The following is an 18,066-nucleotide window of genomic DNA, read 5'->3' as shown; positions in this document are numbered from 1 at the left end:
TTATCTTCAAGCTTAAAAAAAAATAGTCTATAGTAAATTTAGGACTGCTTAACTAACTGCCAATGTTTTTCTTAACCCTACCAAATAAAATGGGACATGTATTTCCACTGTTTTAACCAAAGAACAAGTTTCTCTGTTATTTCTGAATTTAGGGCAGTAAGCACAATGTATATAATGACGTTTTTGAACTAGGAGTATAAATATTTATAATACCATTTTTCCTAATTAGATTTCCTGAGATGACACAAAGCTGTTTATTGTGAGAGAATTTATGATATTTCTTAATCAGCCTCTTACTGAATCACAAATGTCTTATCTCAGGGTATTGAAAAATTATTCAAGAACTCATAGATTTAGCCTTGTATTCAGACCAGTAGGAGAACTGCCTCATGTTTTAAGTAACTAAGTAAGGATTTAAATGTTAGAGGTCAATGCGACAAGGCAGTGAAACAAAAAGTCCATTTTTAATTCAAATCTTTAAGCCGTTTCTTTATATAAAATCTTATCAGAAGTCCAAAAAAGAAATCTGACAGAATTGGAGCTGCTCTGCTTCAATGGAAATGTATTCCTCCAGTAACTTGAAGGAATCCAGGGCTCTCAAGGAGCAGTGTTTTGATACTATGATCCTGATCGTTGTATTACTAACAGAGCCCAAACACTAGAGCAGGAAAGAAGGGTACAGACAACCATCTTTTTCAACCCCCTTATTTTGATGATGAGGTACCTAGAATCTAAAGTGTAACCAGCCTAAGTTCAGGTGGTCAATAAGTACTATGACCTAAAATGTAAAAAAAAATTATAGTACTTTTAGTGGTAGAATCTTTCCCTTATTCTCTGTTGCCCTACAGCTGTAATCATGAATTTTGAAAACTCTTTATAAAAAGAACAGTTTTTGAATTGACCTAATCTTTGCATTTAAAAAACTAAGCCACAGATTTCCATTTTCAAGGACGCAGTAAAGTCCTACCTGTCCCCACATAGTGTCTCTTCACTTCTTGCACCATTGCTCATTTTGGTGCAGATTCTCCACTCTGGCGTTACAAATCAGGAATGTGCCTGTGCTGTACTTCAGTTCCTTCAGTTCCTGAAACGTATATTCATACATGGTATTGCCTCTGATTGGAACGCTCCATCTAACAGCTCCTCTACCTCCTGCCCCTGTCATCTCAACCAGGCTAACTTCTCTTTATCCTTCAGGCAATGGTTTAAATGTCACTGCCTCCTTCAGGCCTTCTCTGATGCATCCAAACCAAATCTGGATCAGACACCTCTCATTTGTGCTCTCACAGCATCCTGTACTTTTTCTTCTATTGCAATGGCATCCGATTCTACATGCTCACTTCCGTAACTGTAGAGACCACATGACTTGTGCATCATTGAATCCCCAGGCATAGCAGAGTTTCTGACCCATGGCTAGTGCCCTGTATTTACTAGGGAAGGAAGAGAGGAACAGGGACTCCACTCCCCCCTCAAAGGATATAACATGTTGAATAGTATGAGTCTTAAACTGGTTTCTTGTTGAGGAGCAGCTGCTGACTTCCTATCTGACTTTGGAAGACTTTCTGTCCATAAGATTTTGTTTCCTTTTCCAGTAGGATGATAATACCTCCTGACTTTGTCTTCCTCCTGCTGAAGTGAAAGTTTTCTCTGTATCAGAGCTTTCTCCTCAGTTTCTGAAGTATAATAGGGGAAAAACTCATGTTTTCCTTTGGATACCAGATTGAGGAGGCTTCTCTTGGAAAATAATTTCTTAAAAATCATCTTACTTGGACTTCCCTGGTGGCACAGTGGTTGAGAGTCCGCCTGCCAATGCAGGGGATACGGGTTCGTGCCCCAGTCCGGGAAGATCCCACATGCCGCGGAGCAGCTGGGCCCGTGAGCCATGGCCGCTGAGCCTGCGCGTCCGGAGCCTGTGCTCCACAACGGGAGAGGCCGCAACAGTGAGAGGCCCGCGTACCGCAAAAAAAAAAAAATCTTAGTTTTTCCCCAGGTCCCAAGAAATTAAGTAATGGGCCACCTCCCTCACTTACAAACAAGTTCATGGACTTTGAGTAGTGATGACATTCTTTAAATGAAGTATTTGTAGCTATTCTTGGGCACTTTAGGATTTTATTTATTTTGTTTTATTGCTTGAGAATGGTACTTACATAATTCATGATTTGACATGTGTACTGTGTAGCCATGAGGGAATTATTTTCTGTAATTTAAAATGTCCAAATTTGTTTCTGTCAAAAATGAGGAATTTAAATATAACTAATCAGGGCCCCATCAAAAGCAATACCACTTTTCCAATTTTTGATTGTGTTATTTTTGTGTTGGCAAGAACAGCCTATGAGGAGAATGAGGTGTGAGAGATAGGAGGTGAGGTAAGAAAATTGTCTTACTCATTTTTTCAGAAAGTTGAAAAAGTTATGTTCAAGAAAAAGACCCATTGAACTTCAGTAGTGATTCTATCAGGAAAAAACAAAAATTTAAGGACTTTTGAGGGAAAATAATGCATGAACATAACCAGAACAGCAGTTGATATTTAACAGAACTAAATGGTCACATTTTCAAGTAAAGTATGCCCTGGCATTTGAACAGCTGTTATATCTAAATCAGATTTGAATACTGTTGTTTAACCTTCCCAGCTGTAGCAGGGGTGGTTTGTTAGTCTAATTCAGTATAAAATATGCATAGTATACTTAAATTTGAAACTCTAAACACATATTTGTATTAAAATGATAAATTTTAGTCATATAAGCCTGTTTCAGGTATACCCTTTGTCTCTTTGTGAGTTGTTTATTGTTCTCAACTATATTGTATGTTTGAGCAGATTTTAAATAATTAAAATGTCCTAAACTCTTTCCATTTAATTCATATCTTTTTTTTTAACTTTTGTATTAGGAATGAATAAAAATATACATTTTCTATGCATATATTTGTAATTGCATTGGTATATTCATAGGAAAATTTAAGGGTTTTTTTCCCTATTTTTCTTCCTTGATGATTCTGTGCCCCAACAGAATCTTCTGTACAAACACAATCATGGGAATGCAATGAGGATAAGGTGGTTGCTATAGGAAGGCAAAATAAAAGACCAGTATCTCTCAGTCTTACAAAGCTAAAGACAAAGGGATTAATACCAAAATACATAAAGCCATGTAGCATATGCATATAGTGAATAAAAATTTGCTCATCAAAGCCTATTACACTCGAAAATATTGCTTGACATTTGAAAGAGGTAATTTTAGAACAAACAAACACAAATGCTTATGGGTATATACCACATATGTTTACACATACACGTATACAGATAAATGTAGACATAGTTATAGATGCATCTACGTGTGTGTGTGTGCGTGTGTGTATTTATGTACTATATACACACATGTATTTCTTAGCTTTGTCTTATGGAGAGCTTAGAAACAATAACAACCTAAGGGACCCTCCAAGTACCCAGATACTGGTTTCTAAGTATCATTCCCTACTAAAAACAAAAAAAAAGGAGGGGAGGGGAGGCCTCTTGGCAAAATAGCCAGTTCTAGGGCTGGTACACAGAAAGTGTAACATGAGAGTAGAATTTGTGCCCAAAAGTAGGGAGGTACTCAAAGAATGCTGGGGACATGAGAAGAGGCACAGAAGCCACATTGAAGAAGACACTACTAGCCAAATCTTGGAAATTAGAGCTTCAAAATAAATAATGGAAAATAACCCACTGAGTAAAATGGAAATCCAGGTATCCATACTGAGATAGATAGACAGACAGACAGACACAGATAGATAGATACGGAAACCTCTTTATTACAGAATACCAACTAATAAACATTGAAGGAATGGTGAAATCGAAAAATACCGTTAACAATCATAGTTATGTTCAGTTTAGATGGGAGTTGTCAATTGGAGGCTAAGGTAGGCTGGTGGGTTTGATCAGGTTTGATGAGGAAGAGGATATTGACAGTCTTAGAATATTTCTTTCACAAACTACTACTCAGTTACAAAGGGCAGAATGGTGACTTTACAGTGGGAAAACCCGATGAACAGTACAACCAAGTGATCAAGGTTTACATCACAAGTCAGTTGATATCATGTGTGGTCCATCACCCTGATGTCAGACACTAGAAGAGCTGTGTATCCTATCAGTGGTTTCCTGCCCCAAAAGCATTGATCAAGAGGAAATAACAGATAGATCTAGGTTTATGATTAGCCTACAGAATGAAACTCCTGTATTCTTGAAAAACTGTCAAGCACCTGAAAGGCAGGGAGAAACTGAGAATACTGAGAAAGATTGAGTGTCCTCATATCTCTGGGACAGTTTACAAAGTGTGAATGGGGTCTGCAGATTGACAGTAGTTCTGTATCAATGTTGATTTACTGACTTGAAGGATTATACTGTGATTATGTAAGATAAAGTCCCTGTTTTGGGAAATAGTCACCAGAGTAATTGGGAATGACAGGAATCATATATGCTGCTTGTTCTTCAATGGTTCGGAAAAAGGCTAATTATGAGGGTATATACATGTTTGGAGAAGTATATCTAGATTTCAATAAGAAGAGAAAGAAATGGAACACATGGTGAAATGTTAAAAGTTGGAGAATCTAGGTGAGAGGGATATGGAAATTCATTGTTCTGTTTTGCATGCTTTTCTAGGTTTGAAAGTATTTCTAAATAAATTATTGGAAAATGTTTATTTAAGTGGTAATATAGTAAATACCTCATAATCAAAAATTAATACTTCACGAAAGACATATAAGTAGTTACACAAAGTTAGGTTCCTTAAAACTGTAAATAGCTTAATGTCAGTTCAGGCCAGATTGGGCTACTAAATGAGTTAAGTTTTTCAGAGGTTTCTAAATTTGTGAATTGAGGATAAAAGTTGTAGATTTATGTAACATATCTGAAGCCCAGATAAATAAGTTTTCCAATCTCACACAGAAAGTAACAAAACAAAGTCCAAAACCGAAGTCTCCCGATTCCAAATCCAATAGCCCTGGATGACAGTCTGGATAACAGATTACTGAGGCAAGACAGAGACATTTGTGTTCAAATTCTGACCTTTGGGAGTTGGAAAGTGTCGGATTTACAAAATGGCCCTTAGAGCTACATTATTAGCTTCACCAAGAGGGCATGTCCTGCGTTGCAATTTTCAAATGCGTCCTAAAGAAATACAGAAAACCGTTTTCTTTTGCCTCACCTATTTCTTACATGGTAGTATAAATGTGGGAGTGAGTAGACTTCTTCCTCTCATCTGCATCCCAGACCTCTTACCCAGTAACATTTCCTTCTTCCTTACAGAATTATAAGCATACACGTGGACTTCAATCACTACTTTTTTCCAATGTGATTTACCAATCACTTGAATATCCCTAATACCTAATTTGTTTTTAAAAATTCAAACAGCCATTGACTCGAACTGCTGTACAAGAAAATGGCCTTTCCTGGACCCTGTATCTGTCCATATCATTTTAGGTATAGTTAAGGATTTTGTATTCAAACATTTCCTTTTCTTTTTTTTTTTTTTTTAATGTCCTTAACTGCAAAAAGAAAATATTCTTGGATATTTTCAGTTATATAGCCAGTATAGGTAAGTCCATTTTGAGGGCTGAATATGATTCGTTACACTGTCACCATTGCTTAAGTAGGTTTTCAATAAGCTTCTTATATGCCATATCTCTTTATATTCTTATTCTTCAAGTACTTTTAAATGATTTTCTGGAAATGGCCAAGTTTTGGTCATTTACAGTTTTGCTACTTAAATATCTACATGTTTGAAATAAGATTGTTTATGAGTAAAAGTGTGCCATTGGCTTAGTTAACTTCTAATATCATTTGATATATCTTGGGGCAGAGATATTTGATGTCCTATTTTAAATAATGTCAAAATTATTTTAAATAAACATCAAAAACTATGGCCTGAACATAATTTTTTAAATAGCTGTGTCTCCTGGGTTCCAAAACTGCTTCTTTCCACTCTTATTCCTATATCTTGATGGCGGAGTCAGTTATTTCTTTTCCTGTTTTCAGTTTACTACCTTAAGGGCTTAATAGATTAAAGGGTTTTGCAGATTGTAAATATGCACATTTTCAGTGTATTAGTCTCAAGTGAGCCTTGATAATTCTTATTTTAGCTAAAGAAATGCGAGATGTATTTTCAATACTGAGCAGTAAAGACAGGATTTTTTCTTTTCAAAAAGGGGATGAACAGAAACATTTTCTAAGTAGCATGTCAGTATACCTTTACTCCATAGCATATGTATCTTTAGTTCTATAAATTATGACCAAAGACAGCATCAACTGTTAGCCACAGTTGACAACAAATAATATATTGATGAATTATATTTCTGTCCTTCTAAATCTACTTTATTTAGTAAATAAAATTATAATTGCATTTCCAAAAGTGAACATTTTGGTCTCCTGTAATTTCAGAGCAGATACCTGGGATTATAATATGCTTACGCATGTTAAAACAAAAGGGCTTTAAGCACTAACATTCTGAGATTTTAATTAAATAGCTAGGTTTGAATTAAAATATATTCTGAAGAGAAGAGAAAGGGGAGTTATTGGTTAATGGGGACAGAGTTTCAGTTTAGGATGACAAAAAAGTTCTGGAAATGGATAGTAGTGATGGTCATACAATGGTGTGAATGTACTTTAATGACATTGAAATGTACACTTAAAATGGTTAAAAGGTAAGTTTTATGTATGTTTTACACATACATACAGTGTATTTAAAAATCTGATTCGTGGGTTTTCCTCTGTGATTCCTCCTCCCCACAGACATTAGCTGGCATTTAGTATTTAACCATAATATATACTATTTGTTCATTTAATGTATGTTATATACTTATACTATGTTAGGTATATATTCTGGGTGTAAAAAATTCCTGAAAGTTATTTTTTTTAATTGACTCCAGCTTTTTTTTAGCTATGTGACCTTGTATAAGTTATTCAATCCCTCAAAACTTTAATTTTCTTATGTATGAAATAGATAATACCTATTCAAAAGGTTGTTACAAGGAGTAGTTAATATAAAAATTTTTATTGAGAAAATGAATATTATTCATGTAAAGCACTTAGCAGACAATGAAATGCGTAGAAAGCACTCAAGAAATTATAGCTGCTGGCACATTTTATTAGACATTGCAGATGAATTAACGCACGAAAGTTACTTTTAGTTCTTGGTTGTCTTTTGGGGGCTGCATATATGGGTTCATCTTGTAGTCATAGCCTGCAGTATCTTTGTTTATTTTTCTTACTTGACTGCTAAACATGACACATACAGAGGATCCTGTTAACCCTGTGTTTGAACTCTTAGTACCCCTTCAGCCTCCTAGGTCTTGCACCAGTGGCTTAGTCAACAAGCTTGCTAAGCAAGGTGAACAGGGAAAGAAGACAGGTATGCAACATGCTGGCATTCATGTGGAACAACCCTTATTGCCCAGCTGTCCCCAGAGAGCCTAAAACAGTTCTAACACCTTTCAGACTTAGATAGCCTCTTTATTGATAAATCCTGTGGGACTGCTAGATTTAAGCAATTACTTTTGATCAAAAAGTTTAACCAGTGTTTTTCAAAGTATAAATATACTTTTTTCACATAATTTATATACATATACCCACCTTCATTTACAAGAGGATTTGAGTTACCTAATTGCTATTATCATCATTTTATTGAAATGCAAAAATACTAGACAAAAAGGGACCTGAAAAGTCTCCTCAGTCTCTTCTCTCCAAACACCTTGTGCCTTGGCTGTGGTCATCCAGCTGTCCTAGCGCAAGTGTGTGATTTCTCTGGTGGTAATCTGTGCCAGTATTTCACATCACATTTTTTAAGGAAATCAAAGTATTTTCTGATTTAAAAAGATTTAGTATAATTGTTTTTTTCTTTTAGTTAATGTGTCCTCTCCTAAAATAAGTCTCAAATTGCTTGAAACTGAAAGCCAGGAACATGGAGGGAAATGGAAATAGCATGAAACAGCTAAATATGTCAGCTTTTATGGATTTATCCAAAAACTTAAAATTCAAAAATGTTATATGCGCTCACACATTGAGCACTCTAACTTAAGCTAGAGCACACTTCTGAAATCTGATAGGAATGATATTGTAAAGCTTAATTATATTTTTATGGCCCATGCCATCTGTGCGTTTGTTCTGCTTACAATAGTAATAGAGTATTCAAAAAAACAATACATTTAATTTGCAATGCAATCGTCTTATCGCAAATGCATCAAGGCAAATTAGCTCTTATCATTTCAAATCCTGTTCTTGTACTGTGGATTTTTGTATCTGTTTGAATTTAGAAAAACTTAGCTACTAAAAACCATATGTGGATGATTCAAACAGAAGACACAAAGCTCGTTTTTATTTCTTGAAACAAATTCTAATTTAGATGAAAGAAAACACTATAATTTTTTAATATACAATAGTATATGACAAAGATTACTTTCTAATGTCTAAAAATTAAGACTTTTGAAGTCACCTTTATAAATGTACTTATATTTAATTGTTTTGTTAGGAGCTTTAAATTGAGACAAACATAGTTTTAAAAACTATTGCTGTACAAACTTGAAACGTGCAGGTGTAGGATCTTTTTATTTGATTTTTTAATAATTTCTTCAAAAAATATTGCATAAGCTTAAATTTCTTGGCAAATATAGTCTAGCTATTATTATCTCTTAATAAGTGATAATGATGGTTATGTCTTATTTTTAAATTTTATTCTTTGGGTGGAAAAAATAGGCCACCATTATCAAGATGTCTATTAATTTCTCTAGAGGCAAGAAATATGTATTAAATTAATCTTTGTTTTATTTAAACATCACAAATGTTTGACATTCTGCATGTTAAATTTTCAGAATGATGTATCTTTATATATAACACCACATGATAACTTCACATATGAAATATAACTCATATATGTACATATATGAAATAAATCTTACAATTCATATTACTTGGAATACTGTGTAATATTCTTGATATTCAACTGAAGATATCAACTAGTCAAAGGCTCCATTTTACCAGGTATAATCTACTGAAAGTTCACTTTTTTTTTTTTTTGCGGTACGCGGGCCTCTCATTGCTGTGGCCTCTCGCATTGCGGAGCACAGGCTCCGGACGCGCAGGCTCAGCGGCCATGGCTCACGGGCCCAGCCGCTCCGCAGCATGTGGGATCTTCCCGGACTGGGACACGAACCCCTGTCCTCTGCATCGGCAGGCGGACTCTCAAGCACTGCACCACCAGGGAAGCCCGAAAGTTCACTTTTATATACAACAAATATTGAATCATCTTTGTGTGTCATAAGCATGGAAAATTTAATGCATGCCCATATCAATACTTCCTTCTATCTGTTCTATAACAATGTATTATTTTATAATGTCTTCTATGATTCACATATATTCATATAATTTCATGGTAGGACTGATTGATTCTGCTTTAATAATTGATGCTCTCTTTTTTCTTTATATTATACAAATAACACATAACTAATTCTGTATTAGTTTCCTATTGCTGCCGCACCAAATTAGCACAAATTTAATGGCTTAAAATAATCCAAATGTATTATGTTATGGTCTAGAGATCTGTATAAAATCAGTCTCACTGGACTAAAATGAAGGTATCAGCAAGGCTAGCTCCTTCAGAAGGCTCTAGTGGAGAATCAATTTCTTGCCTTTTCCAGTTCTAGAGGCTGCCAGCATTTCTTAGCTTATGGCCCGTCACTCAAGCCTCTGAGTGACAGCTTCATCACATCGGTTTTCTCTCTGACTTTGACCCTCCTGCCTTTCTCTAATAAGTATTCTTATGATGATACTGGGCCTGGGACAATCTCCCTATCTCAGGATCCTTTATTCTAACAATTGTGAATGGGATCCTTTTTTTGTTTCATTACACTTTTGTATTGATGCTTAAATGTTGATCTTGTATTCAGTTACTTTTTTGATATGTTTCTGATATTTATATTTTTCTGATATTTATATATGTGTTTCTTTTTATTGTCCAATTGCATTTTCCAGGACTTGCACTATAAACATATTAGTGAAATTGGGCATCAGTCTTTGTTCCTGATCTTCAAGTGCTTTATTGTATTGTCTTACCATTAAAAAAAGAAATTTGTTTTAGATATTTGGGAGGTATATTTTCAGTTAAAAGACGCTTCCTTCTGTTTTCTAGCTTAAGAATTTTTGAGTATTTCTTCTGCTACTAATTTTTCTCCTGTCTTTTAGCATAATAAATTACCATTTTTGTATGCAAATTGTTTCCTCCCTACCATTCTCTTTCTTCTCTTCTTTAATGCCTATTACACAGATGTTGAATTTTCTGACTTAAATGTCCATGTCTTTTCACTCTTCTCTATTCGATTTTTTTGTTGTTGTTGTTTTTGCCCTGGATTTATATCCAGGAGGAATCCCTTTAATCTTGTCTTCTAGCTCAGTAATCCCTTCATCAATTGTATTCATATTGTTAGTCAATTGAACTTTTTTGGTTTTGACAGTCACATTCTAATTTTCCATGTCCTCTAATTGATTCTTTTCCTAACAGCCCATCTTATAACATTTTGAGGATATTAATTCTACTGTAAAGTCATCTTTCATGTGCTTTATAAACTGTTTCATTAGCTATAAATTCTGTTTGTTGAGTATCCATAGTTACTTGTATGATTAAATGTTAAGTGATTCTTGATTAGGCTTTTGTCTTTGTTTTTGAGATGAATGTGGATCATGTGTGGATTTATTTCTTTTTACTGTAGCCTATCTTATTCTTCCTCTGGCATCATAGGGGATGACAGGATGTGTTACCAGGTGGAGAATGCTAGTTATTTTCTTCTGGGAGTGGGTTTCTTTGTGCCTTGGGGAATCCAGTAGCTATCTGGGGTCATTGTCTTAGTTCTTGAATTTTATTTTTAAAGAATTTCTTAAAAAAACTAAATAAAAAGGATTTGCATCAGTAATGTAGACTAGTGAACCAGTAACTCCGTGATTTATTCCTGTGTTCTCTTTGTTTTTATTAATCTGTTTTCTGATTTCTCATTTGTTCACCTTAACAGTATCTTGACTATTTTCTTTTCTGTTCCTTATGCTTAGTGTTATCCTCTGGGCAGTTTCTTTCTTTGTTCCTGATACACAACAAAGCCATTAAAGAGTTCTGTCTTATCTCAGATGTTTTTCATATAAGCCCATGACACGTAACTCTGATATTTAAATTTAGATCATTTAGATTTTAAAATTTTAGCGGCATGCAATTCAAGGCATAATTTTAAAAACCAGTTCTCAGTCACCTACAAGTGTATTATCCACATTTCAGGTTATCAGCATCAAAGATTTCAACTCTTTATTGACAATGTCACATCATTTCCTTAACTTAGGACCCTATCTTTTATATATTACATGAGGTATCTAAAATAGTCAAACTCACAGAAGCAGAGAATAGAATGGTGGTTGTCAGGGACTGGGGAGAGGAGGAAATGGGGAATTGTTGCTCAATGGGTATAAAATTTCTGTTATGCAAGATGAGTAAGTTCTAGATATCTGCTGTACAGCATAGTACTTAGAGTTAACAGTACTGTATTGTACACTTTAAAATGAGTTAAGAGACAGATCTCATGTTAAATGTTCTTACCACCCCCCTCCCCAAAACAAAAAATCACAACAGAAGAATACAAGGAAATTTTGGACAGGATGTATATGTTTAGTTCTTTGATTGTGGTGATGGTATTAAGGTGTATGCGTATGTCCAAACTCATCAAGGTGTATCCATTAAATGTGTACAATTTCTTGTATATCAATTATACCTCAATAAAGCTAAATAAATTTATAAATAAAATACTTATTTACTATTACCTGTCCAGCTCTAGAAGAGAAAAAGTTAGTTAATCTCAGTAAGGTGTAAACTGGTGGGGCTTTTTGTTTGTTTGGGGGTTTTTTTTGATTGTTTGTTTTCTTTGTTTTTATTGAAGTATAGTTGATTTACAATGTTGTGTTAGTTTCAGGTGTACAGCAAAAGTGGTGCTTTTTTAAACTCTGATTTCAACTAGCACCTGAATACTCTAAGAAGCCCTAAGAGAGGGTGATTGTTTTTCCCAGCAGTGGGAAAGAAGATTTAAGCAATAAAGTTACAGAATCCAGCTAACTTCTAACTTCTTCCTAAGAAAATCACAATAAAAATAATGCTAGAGCACATTCTGAATCAATTATACGTTTTTCTTTAAGCTGCTCTTTTGGATTATTCATGCCTAAGGTCTTCACTGTTAGTATAACCATTTGAATAAGAATGCAAGGAAAGTTGTTACTGGCATTCCCAATTTTGTTTGAAATTAAAATGCGATTTATTTCCCCATTTTCCTTTTGCATACGAAATTAAAATATAGACTTTTCTTTGGCAGCAGATCCTTCTGGTCTTTAAAACATTGAAACATAATTCCAACTCTGAAAGAGCGTCCTTGATTAATTAACTTTATTAGATTTCCTACTATTTAATAATTCTATGATCTATATGTCCTATCATTGAATATTTTCAGTATTTGAGTTAAAATCATTTGAGTGATAGAATATAAGCTCAAAATGGGCAATTGCTGATGTGGGGTTCACCCAAAACCTAGTATCCTGAGTAGGAAAACATCATGCATACAACAACTTGGTGCCAGTTGGGAATAAAATTATGGGAAGCCACGTTAGAACCAGATTAGAAGTAATCTAGGATTTTCGATCCAAGGGTCTCTGTCTCCAAGAAACGTCTTTGGAGGCCAATTAAGTTTATGCTAAGAATGGGGAAGCTGTCTCCAGGGAGGTGTAATGCCTACTGCAAGAGCCAAGGAAGTAAGTATTAAGTGCCTGGTATGTGCAAGTGACTGATACTGAAACTCTCTAAATATGCTCCCTGTCTCCAAGAGGGGTTTTATCATGGTAATTAATATGCCGCATGTTGGTGTTTGCAGACATGGATTTTAGTCCCAGCTCTGCCACTTACTAATTGTCCAGCTTTAAGCAAGTATCTTAGTTTAATTCTGAGTCCCTTTTTCCTCATCTTGAGTAAAAGGGCTAATAAAAAAAAAAAATACCTACCTTGTTCTAAGGATTAAATGATAAAATACATGTGAATTGTCCATTACAATAACTGGCACATCTTAAATATTCAATTTATGTTACCTACAACGTGTCATTGCTTCTAACAATCTAGTTTGGGGAAGCAAGATTTACACCCAGGCTAAGTCAAATGCCGATTCAAGATAATAATAGATTAAATTATTTGTTATTATTAATATACCAAGAATGCTATAGGAAATAAGCCTTCTCTGATCACACTGTGTAAATAATAGACATTGTGTACATTCTCTCAGCAAGCTGTTGCCTTCCTTGTACTTACCACAATCTTTAGTCTTTGTTACTAGCTTGAAGTTTTGTTACTTTATCTGTCTTCCCCACTTCAGTGTAAGCTCTTTTAGTGCAGGGGTCCCCTTTCTTATTTATTCCTTGCATACCCAGCACCCTGATACAAAGTAGGTACTCAATAAATATCTGTTGAATGTATGGATTAGAGCGGGGAAATTATTGTTGACTGACCAGAACTATGAGAGCAACGATGCAGAGATGATGTTTGAAGTGGATCTTGAAAAATGAGCAGGATTTGGATGGCCAGCCAGAAAGAGACAAAAATGCATTTCGGGTTGGGGCTGAAAGACAGATGATGAGTTAATAGGCATGAAATAAATAACTAAAACACAGTGAGTAGACACAGTGATTCAGTATGGGGGCATTTAGTTTTAAGAAAAAAGAAGTCATTAAATAAACTTTTCACACCTCTTCATTTTACAGATAAGAGAAGTAAGACCCAGATAGTGATAGAATCAGGATGAGAATTCATGTCTTTTCTATACCATGTAACTAACAGAGCTTGCAATGTAATAGTAATGATTAGAACCCATGACTTTAGGCTGTCAGTGTCATGAAGGAGGCATTAGATGAGGAGGTAACTATAAGCAAAATGCTATTTCGGAAGCAATTGTGATAATCCAAGCCCAAAGTTATAGGGAAACAAAAGACAGAGCAAGAGGAGACATGTTTTATTATGCTCTTTTAGACTGGATATGAATATTTATGGTTACAGTAACCATGGGGCCAAGAAGAAAACTGGTGATGGTAGACGTAACACGCTGATATACTCTAACTCAAAGGATAGTATATTGGGCTTCCCTGGTGGCGCAGTGGTTGAGAGTCCGCCTGCGGATGCAGGGGACATGGGTTCGTGCCCCGGTCCGGGAAGATTCCACATGCCGCGGAGCGGCTGGGCCCGTGGGCCATGGCCGCTGAGCCTGCGCGTCCGGAGCCTGTGCTCCGCAACGGGACAGGCCACAACAGTGAGAGGCCCGCATACAGAAAAAAAAAAAAAAGATATTGTATTAAACTTGGAACCATATGTAAATATAAAGAGCAAAATGTACTTTTATCTGTAGATATTCTTTTCAAAAAGGCAAACAGTTTTCATAAACCTAGGGATAATCAAAAACTTATCTGGTATACTTTTGAAAATGAAGACAGTGTGTGTGCTATGTGGTAAGTGTTAGGTGCCCTCATAACAAATCATACACAGAAGAGCCATAGACAAATAAACCTTTCAAAAGTGGGCTGACGGTTTCTGACAGCAATATAAAGCCATCTTTCAGAGCCAGTAATTCAGTCAGGCCCATCTGAATCATTTCCTCCATAAATTGTCTTTAGTGGGAATGTAAGAAAAAGCACTAGTGAACTAATAATTATCTCCTCTTTGTCAACAGGGTGGCCCAGATTAGGAAAATGCCACCTTAAAATTAATTCCATCTTTTTTTTAATATACCTGAAATTATTCTGTTCTTTCATTTCTTAAAATATAGCACATTCGTGTATGATCTGTTTTTCTTCTGTACGTATGGATCCAGGAAGTATGATGATAAAGATAAATATGTACCTCAGAATTATTTTAGACTCTCTCTGTAAGTCTTTAAATCAAATATTTTGACCAAATTAACCACATTAGTCATTTATTTAATAGACTGGTAGATACAGATCTAGTCTATTTATTATGTTCCTCCACTTTAATAAGAAAAAATTATATAATGAATTAAATCATAAAGCTGCAAATTAAAAACTGGCCCATACTACAACTTCATATTAATAATGCAGCTGATGAAAATAAGTATCAATAACCTAAAGATGCCTAGTGCTAGGGACAAAGGTGACATTTTACATTTTTATTAACACTTGTAATTTTCTCCAGCTTGATTTCTTTTAGGCCAAGCCCAATTTCTTCTAAACCATGGGTCAGTGAGCTCATGCTGATTCTCATATGAATGATGGGCTTGATTTTGCAAAGATATCACCAACTATCAATACCTAGGTCTTGCTACCATTATGAACAACCTAGAATAGAACAGTGTGAATTTGAATGCATTATTTCCTTTAATTTCACTAAGTATGGCAATCCTGGACACCATCAGAATTGTGTATATTTGTGAAGCATTACATTTTTAAATGTTATTAATGTGGTAGTAACAAATAGTATAAAACAAGCAACTATTATTATACATATTTGTTATCTTTCTGTATTAAACTTCATAAGCAGAAAAAAAGAATACACTCCAAATGGTCTTAATAAGGTAAAGTTTTACATTTAGTAAATGATCTCTTATAACTAAATGTAAGTTTAAGAACAACAGGGTTTCACCAGAATATGATACATATCTGCTTTAGTAGCTTTTCTACATCTGCCCAAAGGAAAACAATATTATATTAATAAATCATAAGAGGCTTCTATTAGCTTGATAAATAAGTACATTTAAAATACAAGTTAGAAAAGGATTTGTTTAAATACTTTAAATAAGTCTTTGTCATACTATTCTAGTGATGTCTAATACAATTTTCATTTTTAAAAGATTTTGTTCGAAATTTAATCTTTGAAAATATTAATAACAGCTTACAGCAGGTAAACTATAAAATAACACTGGATGCTGTCTATTTAGTTTCTGGTTGAAAAAGCACAGCAGTACTTTAGTTCATTACCTTTGAAAAAAACAGTAACAAGATAATACAGCTGCCTCTGATTAAGATGTAAATTCTTTCTAATTAGAATGTAAATTCTTACATTTAAATGAAGACATCAATTGTCAGAATGCCATATGATGTCTTATTCCACCTTGCCTGAATGAAGCCCTCACTGCTCATCTATGGCACTAAAATAGTTTTGCAATCCCTTTGTTCTCTGATTCTTGTAATATTCTCTCTTCATGTTCCCTTTTCACATTGCTTTTGTTTGTTTTCCCCCTTGCATCTGATATTGTTGTGCCTTGGGATTTTGCAGAAATTTGGAATGAAAATTGAGTTCAGTCAGTGCCAGTATTTGCTTGTGCCTCAATTACTTCTGCTGAATTTTCTTCAATGCAAATCAGGCAGGTTGCATAAAGTGGTGCATGTATTTGAAATAATTAATTTTCCGTAAAATGATGGATCAAGTCCAATCAACCTTCATGAAATCTAAATAATAGAACAGAGAATTAGAAATTAATTAACATTTTGTGTTGTTAATACTTTACAGTATAAACTACCAATAGTAAGTTTTACTATTGATTCTAACTTTTTCTTTATTAAATGTTGATGAAAACCTTCTGTCTCAATCATTTCTTGCCAGAAATATGCTAACAAAATCCTGTATCAATAACACTGAAGCAAAACTTTCAAAGATTGCATCAACAATTAACCAGTGAATTGAATTATTCGTGCTTCTCTTTACTGAGCAACAGTGAAAGTTTTATCTTGAATAATGTGCACTAATTTACTGTTATATTAGATGAGGCCATGAGCCTTTGAGCATAGTATCATATCTTTTACATCATGTTTCTTCAACCAAAAGAGGTAGAACTTTAAAGGCAAAACCAACTCAACCAGCTTAACAGTGCTAGGAAAGGAGAAACGTAGAAATTGAAAGAATGCTTTACAGATTAGAAGGGTGCCTCCCTTGTTTTTTTTAACTTTTTATAATAGAAAATTTCAAACATATACAAAAGTAGAAACTAATATAATGCACCCTTATGTGCCCATCAACCATCATCAGTCATCAAGGAACTAACAGGGAAACAAAACATACAAACCTGAAATACTAATGAATAACATGCAAATGAGAGAGAATAATGTGCATTAGAAGCTAAAATGCAGGTGGAGAATGAGTGCTATGGATACTTAGAGAAGGAGATTAGTTTGTGCTGAATGGACAGAGAAGAAGAGAAAGAACATTCCAGGCAGAGTGGAGATGGCATAAGAAAAGACTTAGAAATGAACACAGTCTGTGATAGTATACAAGAGATTGGCATGCTTTGATCAGAAGTTTCATGTTTGTATGTAAAAGTACTTAAGTTTGGTAAGATGGAAGGATTTGAGAGCTAGGCAATGCAGTTTCCTACTTATTAGCCAAAGAAGTATTTTAGGCTTTGGAATGACAGCTTCCAAAATACCTTCTCCTTGTCCAAACAAAAATTTTTCCTCTTGTAATTTAAATTCTTTCCTTATTCTTTGCTCATCATGTTCACAAATAGGACGACTTTTCTGGTGACTAAAGAATGAATTGCAAAGAAAAAATTTTCTTGTCTCTAAAGTAGCTAATTAAAAACAAATGTTAGTAATAAACCTGTAATGATTTGACTATGTTGCATTTTACTTGACTTCTCTACCCAGTATAATCAAGAGAAATATCACTGTTGTTATTCATACAGTCACTTGAAAGTTGTTTAAAATCACAATATAATTGTTTTTGCACAATTCCAAATTTGTGGTATTTTTAACATACACTATTGCTTTACCATAGTTGTAAAAAAATTACCACACATTTAGTGGCTTAAACAATACAGATTTTTTTGTTTGTTTGTTTGTTTTTTATGGTACGCAGGCCTCTCACTGTTGTGGCTTCTGCCGTTGCGGAGCACAGGCTCCGGACGCACAGACTCAGCAGCCATGGTGCACAGGCCCAGTCGCTCCGCGGCATGTGGGATCTTCCCGGACCGGGGCACGAACCCGCGCCCCGCGCATCGGCAGGCAGACTCTCGACCACTGCGCCACCAGGGAAGCCCCAG

At 34.8% G+C, this 18,066-nt stretch overlaps 1 protein-coding gene across 2 annotated transcripts in view; it reads left to right on the top strand.

Moving 5' to 3' along the window:
- ELP4 (elongator acetyltransferase complex subunit 4) overlaps nt 1-18,066 on the top strand; it is a 243,473-nt gene that overhangs the window by 168,188 nt on the left and 57,219 nt on the right. The gene's annotated exons all lie outside the window — the stretch shown is intronic.

This window comes from Orcinus orca, chromosome 8 (assembly GCF_937001465.1).
Source record: "Orcinus orca chromosome 8, mOrcOrc1.1, whole genome shotgun sequence".
NCBI lineage: Eukaryota > Metazoa > Chordata > Mammalia > Artiodactyla > Delphinidae > Orcinus > Orcinus orca.
Note: the sequence above shows the minus strand (reverse complement) of the source record. Positions and strands in the feature narration are given on the sequence as shown.